This window comes from Akebia trifoliata, chromosome 6 (genome assembly GCF_017979445.1).
Source record: "Akebia trifoliata isolate Shusen 1 chromosome 6, ASM1797944v1, whole genome shotgun sequence".
In the NCBI taxonomy this organism is placed as follows: Eukaryota; Viridiplantae; Streptophyta; class Magnoliopsida; order Ranunculales; family Lardizabalaceae; genus Akebia; species Akebia trifoliata.
The window spans coordinates 18,386,034-18,406,034 of record NC_141380.1 but is presented as its reverse complement, the minus strand read 5'-3'; the positions used below and the strand labels follow the sequence as shown (position 1 = coordinate 18,406,034).

Here is a 20,001-nt window from a genome sequence, read left to right as displayed (position 1 = left end):
TCTAGCAGGACATTCTTACTATTGCTTCTTAGATGGTTATTCCGAGTACAACTAGATACCTATTGTTCCAATCGATCAAGAGAAAATAACTTTCACCTGTCCCTTTGGAACTTTTGCGTATCGTCGCATGCCTTTTGGATTATGCAATGCACCCGCTACTTTTTAACGGTGTATGATGAGTATATTCTCCGACATGCTAGAAAGATATCTCGAAGTGTTCATGGACGATTTTTCAATTTTCGGACCAAGTTTTGAGGAATATCACCATCACTTGACTTTGGTCCTTGTACGTTGCAAAGAGGTTAATCTAGTCCTCAATTGGAAAAAATGCCATTTCATTGTAACATCGAGGATTGTGTTAGGGCACATTATTTCTACTAAGGGGATTTAGGTAGATAAGGCGAAGGTAGGTCTAATCGAAAAATTACCACCTCCTAAAATGGTTAAAGAAATTAGGACATTCCTAGGCCATGCGGGTTTCTATCGTAGATTCATTAAAGATTTCAGGAAAATCTCAAAGCCTTTATGTGAGCTATTGGGAAAGGATGTTTTTTTTGACTTTTCAGAGTTATGTCTCTCTGCGTTCAATAAGCTCAAATCCGAGTTAACCTCTGCACCTATTATTCAACCTCCAAACTGGAGCATTCCATTCGAAGTTATGTGCGACGCTTCGGATTAGGCGTTGTTTTGGGTTAGCGAATCGAAAAACAACCTCATGTTATCCAATATGTTAGTAAAACCCTTAACGATGTTCAGCTTAACTACTCTACAACAGATAAGGAAATGCTAGCAGTGGTCTATACTGTTGAAAAATTTCGCCCATACTTCATAGGATCTAAAGTCGTGATCTACACAGACCACGCAGCATTGAAGTACCTTCTATCAAAGAAAGATGCTAAAGCAAGGTTAATCCGTTGGATTCTATTTTTACAAGAGTTTGATCTCGAGATCCAAGATAAAAAAGTGACAGAAAATGTCGTTGCTGATCACTTGTTTAGGGTAGTTAACAAGCCATCTGAGGAGTCCTTACCCATATCTGAATCCTTTCCCGATGAACAATTTATGAAAATCTCTCAAGCCAACGCTCCATGGTATGCGGACATTGTCAACCTCCTAGTTGCAGGTCAATTCCCAGTCAAAATATCTAGTTAAGAAAAACTTCGTTTTTTGTAAAAAAAAAATGATATTTCTAGGATGAGCCATACTTATTTAAGTATTGTCCTGATCAAATCATTAGATGTTGTATTCCAACCTGTGAGCAAATCAATATCTAGAGTTTTGCAATAATCATGCCTATGGAAGGCACTTCAGTGGTAAGAAGACCGCTATGAAAATCTTACAATGCGGTTTTTTTTGGCCTAGTATTTTTCGTGATACCCACGAGTTTAGCAAATCTTGTGATAGATGTCAGAGATTAGGAAAAATCTCTAAGAGAAATGAAATGCCTCAAGATCCTATCCTGATCATCGAAATTTTTGACGTGTGGGATATAGACATCATGGGACCATTTCCTATCTCCCAGGGTTACCGATATAAAGTTGTGGCATGTAGAACTAACGATCACAAGGTTGTGATAAAATTCATCAAGGAGACGATTTTTTTCAAGATTCGGTACTTCGTGAGCTATCATAAGTGATGATGGCTCACATTTTTGCAATAAGATCTTTGCTGTGTTGATGAAGAAATACCTCATAACGCATAAGGTTGCCACACCTTACCACCCACAAACAAGTGGGCAAGTGGAGATTTCTAATACGGAAATAAAGACTATCTTAGAAAAAACAGTCAATCTTTCAAGGAAAGATTGGTCTTTGAGATTGAGTGATTCACTCTAGGCCTATAGGACTACATTCAAGACATCCATAGGGATGTCTCCTTTCCGGTTAGTTTTTGGTAAAAACTGTCATCTCCCTATAGAACTAGAGCATCGTGCACATTGGGTGATCAAGCGCCTCAACTTTGATTTTGATAAAGTCGGTGAGAAGCGAAAGTTACAACTAGACGAGTTAGAAGAGATTAGAAATGACTCGTATGATTGTGCCAAAAGGTACAAAGAACGTACCAAATTCTTTCACGATAGGCACATTCTTAGGAGGAATTTCATTCCTAATCAAAGAGTTTTATTGTATGATAACAGACTCCACCTTTTTTCAGGAAAACTTAAGTCTGATGGACTGGCCCATATATTATCCAAACAGTCTACCCCCATGGTGCTGTTGAAGTCCTTAATCCTAAGGATGAATCCACTTTCAAAGTGAATGGCCAATGTCTCAAACCTTTTCTTGAGTATGTTCCGCATGAGGAAGTTCTTCTCCTCGATGACCCCGTCTATCAAAATTAACTTTATTTTCGTCTGATTAAAGACGTTAAACTTAGCACTCTGGGAGGCAACCCACATGTTTCAGGGAACATTGTGTTAAATATCAACAGGACTGTAAGGTCTTTCTCAGGTGCTATCTAACCTACTTCCTTTCATTTTGTCAATTTCAATTTTACCTTTGCATGTATATGTTGAAATATTGAGGACAATATAATGTTTAAGTTTGGGGATATATGTGTCGGATTTCCACTTATTATTTTCTTCTTGGATTTCCACTTATTATTTTCTTCCTTCATTTCAAAAAAAAAAAAAAAAAAAAATAGTTGGTGACTTTGTTGTATTTTGCTTAAAATCGTAACTTGTATATTTAAGCACTTGGTCAAAAATACTTAATCAATCTTTCATTGGAAGCTATGATCTAGAGTCCCCATTTGTATTTCTTTTAGATAAAAGTTAGAGCAAAGTTATCTTTTGGTTTATAGTCACTTCTAATAAGTTTACCAAGAGTCTAGATTGTATTAAGAGAGTTTGTTACCTTTTTTCTACCAATAGTTTAAGGAAAAACTGGATTTGATGAACTTTGACTTCCTTGTTCAATTGGTTGGCTGATTAGAAGAAAAACAGAACTGGGTTGTATACACCTTATACAACAACCATTGAATTAGACTGGGTACCTTGAAAAGGGCTGCCTACTTTTCTTAGAAAAAGAGTAAAGAAGTAATAGAAAAAAAGAGACCTTTCAAAAAAAAATCGAAGATCCAAAAGTTTATGCAAAATTTTAATAGGGTGAAAGCCATTAAGTGTAAAAATGTGAGTATACTGGAATATCACAGATAAATCCCCTTAGAGATATTAAAATGAATATCCACACTTTTCACTACCCCAGACAGGATGCTAAGTTTAGAATTAAACCCTAAGTTACTCCAGCTATTCTTGAGTAGTTAGAAGGTTGAAACTCATTCTAGGAAATCGAATCTCTTAAATTTCTGAGTTAGAACCACTATTGCTCAAAGGTCAATTTAAGTCTAAGTTTTGTCATAGAGAAATAAGGGTTAGGACTCTATACCAAGCAGTATTTCTAATTGATTGACAAAAAAAAAAGACTTGTGCTTCTTAATATAAGTTTTGATTTTGACTATTTTTACTTCAAAGTTGTTTTCAAATTTTGTGGGTATATATTCTACAAATCTTCACGAGTCAAACTCATCCATTAGGGGTAACCTAGTGGTTCAAGGGCAGGCTGCATTCGATAAACGCAGTCGAGGAGCTTACGAAAGTGGTAATTTTATTTTCTAGGGACTAGAAAAAGATAAGTTTGGGGGTGTGATAAGTGTCTCCAAACACTCAATTATACACACATTTTTTGGATATTTATCTTGATTTTTGTACCTATTTTTCCATATTAAGGTAATAATCATGATAAGCATCAAAACACTATGTTGGATGTTAATTAGACTTAAATATATATAAATAAATTTATTTACTAGATAAATCTTATTACGTGTATTTCTTGTGCAGAAAATCAACAATTTGGAATCAAAATCTCAAGGCAAAAGCATTTGGGCCCACTTTAGAATGTCCTAATCCTTAACTCATATTCTCCTCTTTTGTATTTTTGTGCAAAGAAAAATGGAGGCTACTTTTAGACTCTTCTACACACATTTTTTTCTATAAATATAGCCTCAAACTCTAGAGAAAGGGTCTCATCTTGGTTCTCTTATCCAAGACTCCTTTAATCTAATGCTCTTAGCCTATTCTTTTATTTTTTGTATTTTCATTTTCTAGTTATTTTCTTTTGGCTAAATAGTCTTGTAAGAAGTAGAAGAAGAAGAAGTTGTAAGTTTCTCCATGAAATGAAGAAAAGTTATTTCATCTCTTATCTTTCCTCTATTGCAATGACATTAGGATAAGTTCCCCTCCATTGGAGAGTGGAAAAGCCTAGAGCAAGTTCTTGTATAATTTTTAATTTCATGTCTTTCTTTTATTTAAAATGCTTATCAATTCTCTTTAAGTTTCTTGCATCTTTTATTCTTAATATAGATACTTTCTTCTTAGATTAGATCAAAATAAAGTATACTTAAACTAGATAATTGGTAGTAGGAAGTTTTTAAAGAATTCTACTTTATTTATGTTCCCTTGTTTTTATTTCATTTGTAAAACTTTCCGATCTAAGGAGCTAATACCAAGCCCTTACGATTGAGTTATAAAAAGGCTAGAAACTAGGAATTGCTCATCAACATGTTCTAGGTAGATCCACCTCCAATGGTGTTTTAATTTCATAAGTTTACTTACTTTTAATTTTATTTACTTTAGTTTATTTTCTAGCAATTTTACATCTTCTTATAAGTTCAAAAATACAAAAAAAAATAGTTTTAATTCCTTTTAGTTAATTTGAATTTTATTTTCTTAGCTTAACTCTATTCCTCTTGGGTTCAATCCGCTACTTGTCCCACAAGTAAGGTAAATGTAAGATTATTATTAACTCCGTTGAGAAAAACAACAATAGTCTCACCACTGACACCTTTACAACCTAAGCCTTTGCCTAATCCTCTTCCTCCAAACATGGATAATAGGTAATTCAGTGAATTCCATAAGATATCTGGTCATATTCTTGCCAGGTGTATTACTCTCCGTCATACTATCTAAGACTTGATTGAAAAAGGAAAGGTCACCATACCCGCTCCTATCGCACCCAATGTTAAAACTAATCCTTTACTTACCTTTCAAAATCAACCTTCCCCTACTTTGAACCTAATATCCCTATTCAAATCCGGGTCGGTTGATCCAATTTCCTTCATGTATTCAGTCGGTCCTAACAGTGTACCTTTATCATGCCGAAATGAGCATATCTACCCCAAGGCAGTACTAGAACTAAAAAATAGTGAGATTATTGAAACAATGGGTTGTCCAACATATGACAGGCTTGAATCCGAATATGAAGAGATAGTAAAAGCAGGCAAGTTCAAGTCATCCATCGAAGATAACTGAAGTGCAATAGACCCTAGAATTGTATTCATCCATTCAAAATGATGTCGTTTTTGTAAGTCTTCTTAGTTTTTTTTTAGCTTTAGTAGTGTCAATCTTTGAGTTTAGTTAGTCATTTTTAATTTTGGGCTTTAGTCAGGTTTGTCAGTCTATGTTCTTTTTTGTTTTAATAAATAAAGAAACTTTTGATTATCATACGTGTAATAATGATTTGAGCATAATATCTAACATGAGGATTGACTTAGAGTTCACTAAAGGCTCCGTTTGGAAAAGCTGTATGTAAAGTTGCTGATGCTGAATTAAGTTGCTGAAGCTGAGAGAAAGTTGCTGTTGCTGTTGCTGAAGCAACTTGCTGAATTGAGTATATTGTTTGGTAACATGTTGTCTAACTGTGCTGTTAAGATGTTGAACTGTTTGGTAACCTGCTGTCTAGAATTTGTTGGATGAAATTAAAAATAATATTTAAAAAATGAATTATTTATCTTATATAAGTACTAATATGTTAATAATAAGTATAAACATAGGATTTAATATAAAAAAAATAAAAAACGAAATAAAACTTAAGTTAGGTTTTTTAATCATCTCAATCAAGAAAATTCAAAACACCGTTAAAATTATAAAAGAAAAAAGAAAAACATTAAAATAAACACAAAGGAGGAAATTTACACCCAAAAAAGTATGAATCAAGAAATCAGAGAAAAACCTATCAAATTGAATTATAATTTTATAATATCTTGTTCAAGAAAACCCAAACAACCATTAAAGGGGTCGTAGATAATAATATGACTATGATTATATTAGAGAGCCCCTAACTTATTACATCCACTTGCTTAAATTATTTATCACACCCCACTTAAAGATTAATACACACGTTTCAAATATTACAAAGGTTCAGTTCAAATTATACTCTCAACATTAAAAAACATTATAACACTTGTTGAATAGTTGTTTACAAATATGATTAGGCTTTTAAAATCCTAAACCTAAAAAATAGAAATCTAACAACAACAAAAAAAAAAGTGAATTTATATTGGCACCCCAACTTTTATTTATTCTAATTCATTCATTTATTTTCTTTATTAATTGGGGTGTAGCAAGTAAAAATTAGGGTGCCAATAGAATATCTCTTACCCGCACTAATTATTTTCTTATGATTACTTTCATGCAGAATTAGTATTTTCATAAATATTTATTATAAAAATATACACATTCTTACCCACACTAAATGCATTGGATTCCATCAGAATCTCGTCATTCAACATGTTTGGATTAGAGTAATAATAAGATGGATGACTGAAAAATCCTCCATATTGTATCCTTCCTCCTATTTATTTATTGAATAATAAAGAAACATATTCTAAGAAAATCCATTTTCTAATGATTACTTTTATGTGGAATTGATTTTTCAAAGAATATTTATTCTCCTTGTTAAATAATGTTGAAATTATTTATTCAAATGAAATTTATTCAAATGAAGAAGAGATTCCATGGGGGGGGACCACATGCTTAGTAGCAGGCCCCACAAAAGTGATTAGTACCATTAGAAAAAGAGAGATTCTATTGGCACATCAACTTTTATTTATAACACACCAATTCAGTTTGAACAGAGAATGGTGTGTTATACGCCTAGCATCTTCTCTTTATCACTTCAGGCAAACCACCACATGCTTTGCAGCAGGCACCACAAAGTGATTAGTACCATTAGCAAAAGAGAGATTTTATTGGCACATCAACTTTTGTTTATAACACACCAATATAATTGAAAATGAAATTGAATGGAGAATGGTGTGTTATACGCCTCGCATCTTCTCCTTATCACTTTAGGCAAATCATTAATCCTAACCTTAAACTCATCATACTCTCTCTTAATCCAACGTCTATCCTTTACAAAATCAGCTCTCTTCTTATTCTTCGTTGGATCACTCTTAATTGAGAAATAACTATTTGGATTTCGAAGTTCGATGTTGTATTTTCGACAGCTTCAACCCTGGCTTCGAATGTTAGAATAGCTGCTCCATCATCAAATATGTATCAATACATCTTCTCTATTGGGTAGTGGATGGCTAGGATTGAGAGGATCGTGTTGGCTGTCACGAGTGGGGGATCTTTCTCTGGATCGACTATGGAGACGAAGACATCCATGCCTGGAAGCTTTGATCTTCCGTGAGGGTTTGAAGGTGAGGGGAGTTCGAATTTGTCTTGAAGGGCAGAGAGATCGGCTGAGTGATTGATGGGGCTAAGTTTGGGGAGCTGATCGAGAAGCCATGAGAAGGCAAACCAGATCTCGCAAACTACAGACAATCCCCAAAGCCACATTGTGTCTTTGTTAGGGTTTCGGACTGGCCATGTTAGAAACAAGGCTAGTGCTTTCATACACATTACTACCAGAAGCCTGCATCGTCGTGCACGTTAACAACAAAAATTCAAGTCTCAAACTAACTGAAACGCATCATTTCCCCTTTACGGTTTGTACTCTATTTTTGTCGAACCGTGTTATTTTACGGAGGCTCGATTAAGTGTTGATAGTCGAGCGAATCGACAGATTTTTCTGAATGAAACGGCAAATAAAAAGAGTTCTTATCGATCCCAAACACTCAAGTTATACAAACTGAACGAGTTCGGCATGATTTTAACCGTGCGAAGGCTTTTCCAAATGGACTATAATTAACTTAATAAATATTGGAATTAAAGAGTAAACTTAAGAAGTGCAAACTGGTGATACATTATTCTCAGGGGAACATGAGAGAATAATAAATTTACTTAAGAAATTCAACAATGTTCTTGCATGGTCTCATCAGAATAGATTGCACTAAAATAAATCAAGAGATAAAGTCGAGGGTGAACTTCAAGGTCAAAGTTTATCAATTAAGAATGATGTAGATGAAACCATCGACAAAGGTGTAAAGATCCGCAAGAAGGGATCCATCATGTTTTTCACGCGAGAGAGAAAAATTCTCATTCGTAAAAGAATATGAGATTTTCTTCAAAGTTTGGAAAGGGTTGAACGAGTCAATGTCAAATACAAAGAACTCAATCACACTCAATTTCATAGAAGAAGACTGAAGATTTTTCATTTTCAAAAGAAGACTTTACTTGACAGAGCAATCCAGATACCGAGTTCCTGAAACTTGGACCAAATCAAGTAGCAATACACCAAAGGAGGCCTCCTTTGGTGGAACCATTTCCCTATTTTACGAAAAAAAAAAGATAACTTTCTGTAGCCTCTCGTAGCCTCTAAAAAATCAAATAGCCTGTTTCTTTCTAAATCACACCAACCAACCACGGGAGGGAAGTCTAAGTATGAACTACGTTTTGACCTGATCCCAAAAGAAAAAAAAATATTTAGGGTATGTAAGCAACCTGAGAAGTTACTTCAGGCCTAGTCACGAAAAGAATAAGTATATTCTCTTAAGAAATGTATCATTTAAAAGGAAAATTCCCTATAGAAAGGTTCAAAAGAAAAGAATGCCAAATTAGGGGCATTAGAAAAAAGAATCAAAAGAATTTAGAAAAAGAAAAGATTGCTAAACTAGGGGCATTTAGAAAAAATCAAAATAATTGACAGAAAAAAGAGAATATCAAACTAGGCACATTTTTTATTTCAAGCTTCATCAATGTTAATCCTAAAAGATAATGGAAACCCCAAATTTAAGGTTACCCTCTTGATAGCATTTTTTTGAAAACCCTTGAGGTTAAAAAGAAGTTAAAATTCATAAAATAATGAAAAACCTTGAGGTTCAAACAGAAGCGTTTCTGATCTCACATTTGGTTGTGCCAAGAGATTAATTCATTACCCTTTCACCTATAATAGGAGATAGGGCATTCTTTTTTTCCTAGATTCAATCATCCCTTCCCAGATCTATTCATTCCCAGATTCAATCACTCATTCTCAGATTCATTTTCAATCATTCTTTCCCAGATTCATCCCTTTCTTCCCAGTTTTACTCAGCCAGATGCCGTTGAGGGTTTTCTTGGAATTATGCTCAGATGCCGCCGAGTATTTTCTCGGAATTATGCTCAGATCGTTAAGGGTTTTCTTGAAATTATGCTCAGATACTGCCAAGGGTTTTCTCGGAATTATGCTCAGATACTGTTGAGGATTTCTCAGAATTATGCTCAAATGCCGCCGAGGGTTTCTCAGAATTATGCTCAGATACCGCTGAGACTTTTCTCGGAATTATGCTCAGATGCTGCCGAGGGTTTTCTTAGAATTATGCTCAGACACCGCCGAGGGTTTCTCGGAATTATGCTCAGTTTATGATTTATGCTCAGATTCTACTCAGTTCTCACTTAAACTCTTTGAAATTTATCTTAGATTTTAAGTGCACGTACTTGCACATGTGTTTCGTTAGTCAAAGAGAATTTTCTAAAAATTCAAGGATTTGACACTGTCAGTAAGAGCTCGTGCTCGAGTACTGTACAATTTTTAATTCGGGGAGAGCTTGCCCTCAAGGATCTGAACATCCAGACGAATTACTAAATCAGGCTGCAAAATGAACTGTCACTAGCTTTGGCATTCGGATATCGCATTATCTACAAAAATAGATTTGCTATCTAGTTTGCTTCAACCCTCTACCAAAAAGGGGCATCTGTAGACACCCCATTTTTACACTCGCCGAATTAATCAACTCTTCAACCCAATTGCAATGGTTCTTAATGATGGATGATTATTCTATTGCTATATTTTGTTACTAGATATATTTCAGAAATTTGGATGAGGTATCTCAAACTAACAAAATTGTAGAAATCACGCTACGTTAGGAAAATATAACCCTAAAAACATAGAAATCATCATTTTTCAGACAAAAAGAAGCTTCACGATAAAAATCACTAAAAAATGATCAAATTATTAAAATACCGCTAACTTGAAAACATCCCTAGAGCTTACGTTACGGTTAGGAAAACCCTTTTCAAACACATAAAATAATTTTGTAAATTTTCACAAAATTCAACAAAATTACGACAATGCCCCTCATAAAGTTCATAATTATTTCGGACAAAAAATTTCATAAATGACACAAACCAATATTCCCATTGAATTTTTTACGAAAAATCAATTCCAAAACAACTTGGAACATTAAAAAATAACTTAAAATACAAAAAATCCTCTTTGAGGGCAAAACGGTAATTTTATAATTTTAATAATTAAAAATTTTGAAATTAAAATATTAATTAATGTAAACTGAAATCCTAATTAAAATTAAATATTTTTAAGTGAAGTGAATCAAGTAAGACTAAAGTCAAGTCAATCAAGTAAGACTTAAGTCAAAATCCTAATGTCAATTCAATCAAGTAAGACTAAAGTCAAAATCCTAAAATTAAGTTAATCAAGTAAGACTTAAGTCAAAACCCTAAATTCTAGTCAATCAAGTGAGACTTAAGTGAAAATCCTAATCAATCTAATAATACAAAAGTCAAAACCATAATAGAATTCTAATTAAACTCTAAAACTATCTGAAAGAATTCTAATTAAACTCTAAAAATAGTCAAAAGAAACTTAATTAAACTCTAAAACTATCTAAAAGAATTCGCATTAAACTATAAAAGTATCTAATGTAATTCGAATTAAATACTAACTCTATTTAAAATAATTATATTTAAACACTAACTCTATCTAAAAAGTACTTAAAAAAATTTATAAATAGGGGTCTCTACAACCTATTTTCATATTCAAGAGAAAATCCTAGAAAAAGTAGGTCAAAAAGCCTCTCCAACCTTTCTAAAACCCTAATGTTGAACCTTAACTCCTTACCTAACATCCATACCCCAACCTTAGCTAAAAAAACACCTACAAACGCTTCAAAAATACTCGAAAATCCATAAACAAATCAGAAAAATTTAGATCTAAGAAGGAGGTTCTTCGTCTTGGAGATTTGAAGTGAATTCGGTGACAGAACATAGCGAGGAGTGCTGCACGAAGAGCTGTTCTATCAGATCTAAGAGAATAAAACCGTTGCGTTCGTAAAGATAAATCTTTTTTATTATTTAGGTCTTTTTAGCAATGTAGTTTTATTTGGAAAAAGTAGAAATCGACATTTGTAGGGCGGGGATGGTGCCTAACACCTTCCAACCCTGTAACATGATCCCTGAACCCATATTTTCTTTCGTAGATTAGTGTTATTTGCCTTTTAGAGTCAAAATTGGGTTTGTAAACCGTAATAACTAGGTGGTGACTCCCAAACCTTCAAAAGTCAAAAATGGATCTGCGTACCCTACGGATCGAGGGTGCTTTCAGCGTCATATCATTCGGAGTGGTGTACTATCCTGGGATATACGATAGGGACCACCAAACTCATACATGGTATGGAACGCGTATGAGAGTGGAGTCACAACTAGAATTTGGGTTTATTCCACTCTATCTTTATCAATGAACTTGTAATGTAAATGTGGTCGTATACGAATGATTTGTATATTTATGAATCACATGCATACCTGATAAGCATAGACAAAGATGATTAGTCAGTGATCACTAACAATCTATAGTAGTTGAACGTTTTGACACATCGAAAAGAGACCCATTGCTTACAGTTACGTCAAACTACCAGCTTGAACCGGATAAATGATTCGGTAAGTGTGGTAAACAGCGACTAACCACAAAATCAGGAACTAATACTTTATTATGAAACATCATGTCCCGACTAGGAGCGATCCAGTCGTGAATCCCAACTCTCTAATTCCACTACTCCACCATTGTGTATTGTGTACATGTTACCTTATTTTAATATATAAAATAAAATACATGTTTAATATTTTTATTTGACCAATTAGATTTGTATAAAAAGAAAATGTTTTAGTGAGTATTGCTGATCGATGTAATGTGAGTTTTAAAATGTTTAATTGCTCATCCCTGGCTATATGTACCAGTTAATCGTAGTTTATTATGTAAAACTTTACACATGTTAAAATGATTTAATATGCTTATTCGTTCATATTAGAAAAGGTTATTAGTAGAAATTATTTTCTTCCCTACTGGGTAATCATTGTTATTCACCATTTTCTTGTCCATTTTTTTAGTTTCAGATCCGAAGCTTGGTAAGACAGGTGTAAAAATCGAGTGAGAATCATCTGGTAGGTCAGATAGACAGTCAGAGTCCGTCACTTGGTGAGTACTGGGGTTATTATCCCTAGTGGTGTCAATTAGACCAAAAGTATTATAGACTTTTTTTTTAGCGTTAGGATTTTTGTTAGAGTGATAAATTTTTGTATAATCCCATGTATAAATTTCTTTTTCTGCACTTTGATCTATCGTACGTTGTTAGATGTATATAGGCTTGTGCTAGTATTCTATTTTGTATGTATATATGCAGTATTGTATGTCTTTTATCAGGTATAGGATGAACGCCTTCGAATGCTAACATAAATAGAGGAGACCATGCCAAAATTTTGAGGTGCCACTTAGTACCTCGAGATCTGTTAGTACCATGTTTTGTCAATTCCAAGATTAGTCGTATGTTGTCATGTTGTTTGTTCATATGCATTACATCAACGACAAATCCGTAGTGTATCAAAAGCAATCAAGGACAAGGGACATCTTCACCCGTGGAGCATCAGAACAAGTTATTATCAACGCATCTTATGAGTGTTCAAAGGTCGTCCTAAAACCAGCTCTATTTCAAGGGAAACAGAAGCTGTCGGCAGGAGTGAAGGATCCGCCGTCAACCACTGATAGAACAAAATGAGAAAACATTTATCGGTGGCAGAAGCTTAAACTTGTCGGTTCCACCGATGAACAACCTATCGGTCCCACCGACATCCATCGACAAATCAAAATGGGAAAACTCTTATTGGTGGCAGAAGCTCTAACTTATCGTTTCCACTGACATAATAGTCATCGGTTCCATCGATGAATAACTTGTCGGTCCCACCGTCAGAACTAATAAAGAAATCATTTATCGGTGGCAAAAGCATGGTTCTGCCGGTTCCACCGTTATAATGCTTATCGGTTCCACCGATGACTCTGGGAGGTTCCACCGACAGTGTTTCCGATAGTGTTCAACGATAATATTTTCGATCGTTAATTTTGGTCGGGGCCACCAACGGGATTCAGGTCCCACCGACAGGAATTCGTTGAGAGTAGTTTCTATAAAATAGAAGCTCTAGGCTTCATTGTTTTTTTATCAACAACTCTTAAGTTAAGCCCAAGCAAATAAGTACATTTCAAAAGGCTTAACAAAGTAAAAAACATCGTTAGGTGAAGTCGAAACCATGCACATCAAGCTACTTCATCTGAGTTGATTAAGCTTCACTTACTTCATCCTTCAAGCATTTGCATTCTAACATTGAACTAGGCGAGGAGCCAAAGATGAAGGAAGTAGTGAAGAACCAAAGAATAACAAACTCACCTCATTCATCATAATTGTGAGTTTGATTATTTTGTTTTAATTTCAAAAATACTCTTGTAATAGTTTACTTGTTTTCTTCTTCAAAATCAAGCACTTGATTGAGTTGCGGACTCAAGTTGAGTGATAAAGGTTGCTGAGTTCCCGAAGTATAAAACTCAGACATTTTGAGTGCATGTGGTTCACTCAATCTTAGGATTGCAGAATTAACCCCGAAAAATTCTATGTGCGGTTTAAGGTGAATCAAAAACCTCAGTTTTAGTAAACACCGAAGAACCATCGATTGGGATTTTCTTGGGAGTGGACGTAGGCACAGTTACTGAACCACTATAAATTGCGTGTCTTGTGTTTCTCTCTAATTTCCTTATCTTCATGCAAATCTAAATGTATATCATGATTGATTATCACTTGCATAAATATTTTGTTCCATGAATGATTTGGTGAATGTATCAATAGAACGAACTCATTAAAAATTCAGTCACACGTAAGTGTTCACATTTAGAAGAATTTTTAAGTAGTCCTATTCACCCCTTTCTAGGTCTATACATTGTCAAAGCCTGTAATTTCAAGATTTGACATGGAGATTTGTGTTAGCATTTGGCGAGGCACCCTACGAACTTACTAAGCCATGCTTCTCGGACTTGGGTTTGTAGGAACTTATTACAATCCTACTTCTAAAAATTGGAATCTTGTTTTTAGAACTCGAACTTACTTGAGCCACACTTTTTGGGCTTGGGTTTGTAGGAATTTATTAGAATTCTACTTTAAAAAAGTTGAAGTTTTGTTTCTTGAACTCAAACTTACTAGAGCCATGCTTCTCAGACTTGGGTTTGTAGGAACTTATTAAATTCCTACTTAAAAAAAAGTTGGAGTCTCATTTGTCAAACTTGAAGTTACTGGAGCCATGCTTTTTGGGCTTGGGTTTGTAGGAACTTATTAGAATCCTACTTTTTTAAAAAAGTTAGAGTCTTATTTCTTAAACTCAAACTTATTGGAGCCATGTTTATTGGGCTTGGATTTGTAGGAACTTATTAAAATCCTACTTGAATTCAAATTCTATGATTCAAAAAGTTGGAGTTTCGTTTTTCGGACTTGAACTTACTATAGCCACGTTTCTTGGACTTCGATTAATTAGAGCCTCGGTATTGTCGGGTTCAAAGATTGAGAAATCAGACCTTTATTGGCTTATCATGCATCTGGATTCATACTAGCATTGGGTTCTACTAGACTTTTAGACTTTTGAGTAAGATTTTTTATTATGTGATTAAGAACAAAACTTTGGAATCACAATGACTTTCAAAAATGCTTCTAGTTTCAAAGTTGGCTTCTAACTAGAACTTGACTACAAAATTGATGGAATGGATTACTCTTGAAAAATATAGATGCGATACTATGAGCTCAGATAAATGACAGATAGAAGAATCGACATTTATTTAAATTTTCAAAATTCTTAAGATTATCATATGTGACAATAAGGAATTTGATCATTTTCTTTTAAATTTCTTTTGAGAAATGCTTGAGCTGGACTTAAAATATTGATAATTATTAAAATAAATCTTTCTTTTCAAATCGATCGATGGTTCTACATTTTTCTTTAGCGAACATTTGGACAAGTAAACATACTCTTAAAGATCTAACATGCTCAAGATGACTTTCGAGTTTTATCAACTTCAATATTGTCTTCTTTGAATGTAAGCTTTTGACTAAAAATGAATATTGTAGCTTGAATAATTTTTTATACTTCTTAGTAAACTTCCTTATAAATTTTTCTTCTCAGTGAGATTTTTTGTTTCCTTTTTTGGTGCCCTAATTTTTGCCTAGGTTGCCTTTTTATATTTTTAACCTAGCAGGTTTTGCTTTTCCTTTTCTAAGGATGCCTCAATTTTTGCCTAGGTCACCTTTTCAGATTTTCAACCTAGCAGGTCCTTTTTATTATTTATGGATATGCCCCAACTTTTGCCTAAATTGCTCTTTAAAATTTTCAATTTAGTGGGCCTATCTTTTTCTTGATGATCTTGAATATTCAACTCAAAATTTTCCTTATGAATTTTTTTTAGTAAGATTTTTCCACTTCTTTTTTCGTGTTCTAATTTTTACCTAGGTTACATTTTTAGATTTTCAACTTAACAGGTTTTGCTTATCTTTTTTTGAGGATGCCTTGATTTTTACCTGGGTCGCCTTTTAGGTTTTCAACCTAGCAAGTCTTCTTTTTTATGGTTATGCCCTAACTTTTTCCTAAGTCACCCTTTCGAATTTTCAACTTATTAGGCTTCCTTTTCTTCTTGATGATCTTGAATATTCAATTTGACAACTTCTTGATTCCGTGCACCTTAACCGAGTCAATTAGCATTTAGGAGGATTTAATAGGTGGGCTTAGGACATAGTTTAGAAAGAAAAGATATAAGGCTCGACTTCTTAGAATGCCCATAGTCTAATATTCTCTTTTTTCTGTCAATTCTTTTGATTCTCTTTTTTTCTAATGCCCCTAGTTTGACATTCTTTTCTTTTCTATTAATTTTTTTGATTTTTTTAATGCCCTTAGTTTGTCATTATTTTCTTTTAAACCTTTCATTAGGGGATTTTCTTTTTGGATGACACTTTTCTTCAAAATACATTTTTTTCGCATGATCGGGCATGAAGTAACTTATCAAGTTGCCTACATACCTCAAATCTTTCTTTTATCTTTTGGGATCAGGTCAAAACATAGTTCATACTAAGATTTCACTCCTGAGGATGAGTAGTGTGGTTTAGAAAGAAGAGTCTATTGATATTTTAAAGGCTGCGAAGGGCTAAAGAAGATTATATTTTTCTTTGTAAGATAGGAAAATTGTTTAACCAAAGAAGGTCTCTTTCCGTGAAATACTACTTGATTTGGTCAAGGTTCTAGGAATTCGATATCTTGATTGTTCTGTCGAGTAAGATCTTCTTTTAAGAAGGAGTAAGCTTCAATCTTCTACAAAAGTAAGTGTGATTGAGTTATTTGTATTTGACATTGACTCGTTTAACGTTTTTAGAACTTCAAAAAATCTCTTATTCTTTTACAAACGACAACCTTTCTCTTTTAAACGAACAGTATGATGGATCTTTATTGTGGGTCTTAATATCTTTGTTAATGGTTTCAACTGCATCATTCATGATCGGTAAACTTTGACTTTGAAAATCACCATTGACTTTATGTTTTGATCTATTTTGGTGCAATCAGATCTGATGAAATGCAACAAGATGCTATCCATTTGAGAACACTGCTGAATTTCTTTAGTAAGTTTATCATTTTCTCATATTCCTTTGATGATAATGTAGTACCAATTTGTACTTTTTGAGTGTACTATTTAATTTCAATATTTATCAAGTTTGATTAGTGAGTTCTGAATCATTTTTCATGTATGATATTATGCTCAAATCGTTATTACACGCATGATAATCAAAAGACTTATTTATTTATTTGGAATTAAAAAATAAATAAACTGACAAACTTGGCTAAAACTCGAAAATTAAAAAGACTTAACATAGCTGAAATGATTAACTGAACTCAAACACTAATGCAACTGAACTGAAATTAAAAGGAAACTCAGTGACGCTTATCTATAAAGTGGTGAGGTCCTTCTTGGTGGATAGACATAATATTGTGATGCAAGAGTAGACTACTTGAACTTGAGATTGGTACTTTAGCTAGACGACTCTTTTGATAGACCCAAAGTGGCACAAATGGTGGTTTAGAACGTCTAAGAGAAATTATTACTTGATTGGAAGTAAATCAAGATTAACCATTAATTCGGAAGGTTTGACTCTTAACCATATGATTAAAATGTGATATAAATTAGCCCAAGTCTAGTGGGAAATGTGGCGTCCCGCCGAACACTAACACAAATCCCCATGTCAGATTTCAAGGTACGAGGTGGCACCTCGAAATTTCGGCATGGTCTCCTCTGTTTATGTTAGCATTCCAAGGCGATTCAACCTGCACCTGATAAACGACATACAATCCTGCATATAACAAACAAAATATAATACTAGCGGAAGCCTATATACGTCTAATAATGTCCGATAGATCAGAGTGCGGAAGAAGAAAAATTATATACAGGATTATACAAAATTCCTCACTCTAACATAATTCCTAACACTCAAGACAGAATCCATAAGACTACCGGGAGAAACTGACCCCACTAGGGGGTATAGCCCTAATACTTACCAGGTGACGGACTCTGGTTGTCTATCTGACCAACCAGATGATCCTCGCTCTTGTTCTACACTTGTTTCGCCAAGCTTCAGATCTGAAACTAAAAAAAAATGGAGAAGGAAAGGGTGAGTAACAATGGTTACCCAGTAAGGAAGCAACAATTTCTGCCAATAACCTCTGCTAATATGAACGAATAAACATACTGAATCATTTAAAAATAAACAAAGTTTTACAAAAGAAAATTACGATTAACTGGTACATATAGCCAGGGATGAGCAACTAAACATTTTAAAACTCACATTACATCGATCAGCAGTATTCACAATAACATTCTCTTTTTATACAAATCTAATTGATCAAATGGAAACAATAAACATGCAATTCATCTTATATATCAAAATAAGCAACAGATACATAATACACAATGGTGGAGTATTGGAATTAGATAGTTGGGATTCACGATTGGATCGCTCCCAGTCGGGACATGATGTTACAATTCTTCTCGGGCTTTTAGTTCCTGATTTTGTGGCTGGTCGTTGTTTACCACGCTTGGTTGACCATTTATCCGGCTCAGGCTGGCCGTTTGACGTGACCGTAAGCAATGGGTCTCTTTTCGATGTGTCAGAACGTTCGACTACTATAGATTGTTAGTGATCACTGACTAATCATCTTCGTCTATGCCTATCAGGCGTACATGTGATTCCCAAATATACAAACCATTCGTATACGACCACCTTTACATTACAAGTTCACTGGTAAAGATAGAGAGGAATAAACCCGGATTCCAGTTGTGACTCCACTCTCATACGCGTCCCATACCACGTATGAGTTTGGTGGTTCCTACCGTACATCCCAGGATAGTACACCACTCCGGATGATATGATGCACTATCCCTTCAGGCATTCACAAACTCTTTAACAGCTCACAAAATAGCTACTTATATATATTATTTTCATTTGAAAACAAAAGAGAAATTAACAATATAAGGTTGAGAATAGATATCCAGTTTCCTACCATGCAAGTGTGGCCACCCGGCCTAAAATAAATAACATAACGGAAACGTAAACAGCGCCTCGCGCTAACAGAAAGGAAATAAACATGCAACCAATAATATTATCCCTGGATATCTGTTCACCAACCTGTACACAACACAACAACGTAAAATGCAGACATCACCCCTCGGGTGTGACTCTGACATTTTACCGTTTCATACCCTTTTTCCTTTTTTTTTTTTTTTTACAGTTTTCAATCTCTTCAATAAAATATCCATTTTCTGATATTCATCAACTCAAAATGAGTTCATTGAATATTAAATCACATTTTCCAACTATAGAATTTATTTCTATCAATAATATTGAAAAAGAATACAATTTTTATATCAAAACGGGGTCCGAACAGTGCACAAGACCCAATTTATGGAAATAACCCGTTATAATACTCTACCTACGTATAATTTGTTAAAAATACAATTAAACATATCGAACATGCAATTGCTGGCGTGAATTTTGAAATAAACAAAGAATTCTATATTTCGGAAATACATCCAAATTTTTCCAATAAAATCCTAAATGCAATTTTCACAATCTATGATTACTAATAGAAATTGAGAGTTCCTTACAATCACTAGGCGACGGAATTGAAGCACGTGCGCGGAAATCGAGGCGAACGGCCCAGAAATCGAGACGGGCCGAACTTCGAAGCGGCTGATTTTCGAAATCGGCCCGGTGGTTTTGAAGATCTCGATGTGCTCGTCTATTCTCCCTTCTACGGCGAAAGATGATTTGACCCCGAAACGGATGAAAACCGAGGTTGAAGTTACGAAATATCCGTATAAAAATACGGCTAATTTTTGACTATACGGGGTGAAAAAGGTGAGAAAACGAAAGGAATTTGGGTGGGTTATGTAGAGAATGAGGCTACGAACGTTTCTCCCTTCTGCATCGGAAGACGGTTTGACCCGGAAACGGACGAAATCCGAGGTCAAAGTTTCGAATTTTCCGTATCCAAATACGACTGATTTTTGACGATATCGGGTAAAATCGAAAGTGAAACAAAGAAAGGTTGGGTGGGTTTTGTAGAGAACGTAGCTGCGGACATTTCTCCCTTCTGCGTCGATCGTCGACGGCGAGCCGTTTGTGAGAGATCTGAGATTGAAGATCGAAGATAAAAAAAAAAATTCA

At 34.4% G+C, this 20,001-nt stretch overlaps 1 long non-coding RNA gene across 1 annotated transcript; it reads right to left on the bottom strand.

Moving 5' to 3' along the window:
* Positions 1-17,635: 17,635 nt before the first annotated feature.
* LOC147400351 (uncharacterized) lies at positions 17,636-19,683 on the bottom strand. The gene is made up of 2 exons (XR_015179019.1): positions 19,440-19,683; positions 17,636-17,921 (listed from the first exon to the last, which is right to left on the bottom strand). It is a non-coding gene; the product is annotated as an uncharacterized LOC147400351 (long non-coding RNA).
* Between the last annotated feature and the right edge of the window lie 318 nt (positions 19,684-20,001).